Source organism: Halyomorpha halys, unplaced genomic scaffold (genome assembly GCF_000696795.3).
Source record: "Halyomorpha halys isolate HHAL.00 unplaced genomic scaffold, Hhal_1.1 Scaffold141.1, whole genome shotgun sequence".
Lineage (NCBI taxonomy): Eukaryota > Metazoa > Arthropoda > Insecta > Hemiptera > Pentatomidae > Halyomorpha > Halyomorpha halys.
In genome coordinates this window covers 331236-334706 of record NW_027111321.1, presented here as the reverse complement: position 1 = coordinate 334706, position 3471 = coordinate 331236, and the positions used below count along the sequence as shown (strand labels likewise).

General features: G+C 31.6%; 1 protein-coding gene across 1 annotated transcript in view; it reads right to left on the bottom strand.

Annotated features, from left to right (window-relative positions):
* PGAP1 (GPI inositol-deacylase) overlaps positions 1 to 3471 on the bottom strand; it is a gene marked incomplete in the record, with an annotated part of 49588 nt that overhangs the window by 37801 nt on the left and 8316 nt on the right.

Below are 3471 nucleotides of genomic sequence, written 5' to 3'. Positions count from 1 at the left end.
GGGTACTAGGGTACTATTCCTAGAAACAGAGGAGGTATGTAAGCTTGGAGGGTAGCTAGTCGCCGGGTTCTACAAAAGGATAGAAGGAAAAGAGAAAAGAAGGAGAGAGGCCATGTCTTGAGTGAACGTAAAACAAAGACAACTCTTTAGAGAAAAAGATCAACTATCAACTGAAAGTACCTCATGTAGAGCATGCGCTACCCTCTACCCGTGCAGGACTAAGCCTCGGACAGAGCTGTGAATCGATGATCAATTACGCTTTCTTAAAGGCCCTTAATTATAGGCCTAGAGAATAGTGCTGAGACCGAGAAGGAGTCTTATCTTATCTTTTTGAGGAAGTTTCATGCGTTATATTGATATCGTTTATTCATTATTTTATCGACATTACTCAGTAGTAAATACAAAAACTAATAATAGGTAAAAATAATATGTTTTTATAAAAGAAAATAATGTATAAATTTGAGAGCTTCAGTGAGGCTCGAGGTGTTGCGCTGGTGCATTGGAGCTGAACTTCTTGTTTCTCTTGCTACAAGTGTAATAGACATTGTAAACTGAATAATTATAATAAGTGAAGTTGTGATAATAATAATGGGTTATCGACTAAGGTAAAATTTGACAAAAGCATATTAGCCTGCAACAGTTTGATAACAATGTTAGCTGTGATATTGTAAGATCCTTGAAAATAGCCGAAACATAGGAGTTACATGAAAATAAAAAGTGTGGGACTATATGGATATTTTTATTATAATTAATACAAAAATTATTTTTATTATCATTAAAATAAAAGTAATTTCCTTAGAAGAAAAAAAAAAGGTTCATAATTTAATATGAATCTTACACTTACTATAAAGATTGCCTAATATTGAAAGATGAAGGAATGTAATCATTTCCTATTTTTGAAAGATGAAGGGATGTAAGGATTGCCTATTTTTGAAAGATGAAAGAATGAAAGGATTTTCTATTTTTTTTTTTTGTCCTTGATATTGATCCTCCATAGATTTTAATTTTTTCACATAGATATTTAAATTAGGAATTTTTTTAACATAATAATATATATGCTTAATATTGATCAACAATTTCATAAAATTTAATTATAGCTTTCCTACCACTACTAGTAAAGTATTGTAATTGGGTGTAATTTTAGATGTGCGGTTTTCAACAGCCTTTCAGAGCTTCCTAAATCAAAAAAAAAAAAAATGCACTTTCTGTCTGTCTGTCTGGGCCACAGTTATCTCTTCAAGATGTGGACTGATTTTCTGGATTTCTTTTGTTTTATAGAGTTTTGGCTTCTGATGCTTGTTTGTACCAAATCGAGCATCTTATGAGCAATAGTTGATGTGCAATTGTCGAAAAACATTTTTTTTTCTACAGACTGCAGTACCAAAATGGCTCTAGAGATTTTGATAAAATTTGACCAGTCTTCTCTTTTTAGAGAACTTTTATTTTTCATACATTGTTCATCCCCAAGAGAAAAAAAAGGATAAAAATTATAAGGTAAAGCTATTTATTTACATTTGCATATAACTAAAAATACATATATTTTATGAATAATCAATTAAAAGGTAAGTTAATTAATTTCTCTACAAAACTATTATCTTTAACAACAGTTTTTAAATAATACTTGGAAGGAAAATTTTATTTGTTATTTAAAATGATAAATAAATAAAAAAATATATACATAAATTAGACCAGTATTATCAAAGATAGACGGAGTATTGTACTTTGTAGCCATATTTTTATTTAAAAGTATTTCGGATAGGTTCCCATGAAAACCCAGTCCCTTTTAATTAGTTTACTTAAATATTTATCTCTTGGGACTTACCCAAAGGTCATCTGAAAGATATTTAAATCGTCTATGAACCTAAACTAAAAAAAGAAAATACACGAAACATAGGGCTAAAATCTACCAAAATTAGCATTAAAATAGAAAAAGAAATAGTAACCTTTTCCCATGTAGGAAGAGTCCGAATGACAAGGTGTGTGAAGTTCTGCCTACGAAGTTGTGAAAGACAGATAATCGCTGACTTCCTCTTCATCCAATGATAAGGCGGTGATATCTTTCCCTTTGATGATAAGTTGATACCTTGTTTGCTACAAAAATCCAGGAGAAAATAAACATTCACTTTAAAGATGTTAATATTAAATTATGATAGAGATGAATATATTTGAAATCGAACTTAAAAAGCCTGAAGAATATATTACTGAGGTCTTAAAGGGCCAACAGCAGAGGACATTTAGAGCTGAGGGAGTTAAGGCATCACCCTAGCAGCCTCACAACTGCAGCAGTGTCAGTTCAAATCTGACCAAGAAGAGCTGACTTTTATTTTAATTCTAATTCAGTTTAATCAAAATTTACTCATTTATTTTTACTATATTTAATTCAATACTTAATTATTAGTCATGAAACTAGTACTCCATAACCTAAAACCTAACTCAATTCACATAAATATGGATAGTGGTGTTAAAATTCAAATTCAAATTACATTTATGTCTTTTATTTAAACAAGAAAAATGCATTAAATAACAATGACTCAAAAAAGGTCATCAAGGCGGACTAAACTTCTAAATAGTAATTAAAATAACAACAAATTCATTTCAATATTTAACATAATTTTTTTAATATTTTATTGCAGAGTGCAATTTCTAAAAAAGTTTCAAAAATAAACGATACAGTTTATGAACAATTAAATGAACAGGGTTATAACATAGATTACCAAAAACTTTCAGCATGGTTAATAAGTGAGTAACCTTCATTCTTTGACTTCACTGTTTATAAGCTCTGATATACATCTGCGAGACCTGGGCTCTAACAGGTACCCTAGAAAGCAGAATCGAGAGATTTGAACGGAAAGTCCTATGTACAATTACAGAATCGATCAGGGATAAGAGCCTTAACACACGGAGGAGAAGAACTAAAAGTGAACTGTTTGCAGAAACTGATCTGTCAATATCTCATGATGTGAAGGCAAGGAGTATAAGATGGGTAGGACATGTGGCTTGAAGCAATCCATCAGGACGTCTCTACACAACAATGAATGTCAGTATAGTTGGCAAGAGACCACGAGGGAGGACAAAAAACAGATGGATAGGCTGAATTGACCAAGATGAAAAAGAGCTGCTTTCCGATTTGCTGGCAGAAGCCCAAGATAGGCAGGCGTAGAGAAGACTGGTTCGGGCGGCCAAAGATCTACAAGGTCTGTAAAGCCAACCGAAAAAAAAAAAATATTGTTTCTTGTCTGTATAACCAAGTAGAAGATCAACAAGATCGGCACAGATAGAACATTAAAAACTTATACACTTACCGTGTGTTTCACCCCAATCATCATCCTTATATACAATATATAATACGTACCAATAAAATGTCATTACCGGCTGTGAATTATTTGAATTATGTTGAAATACTTAAAATCAGGATAAGAAAAGTACAGTAATTAAAAACATTCATCTCTTACCATATTTTTACACCATCAA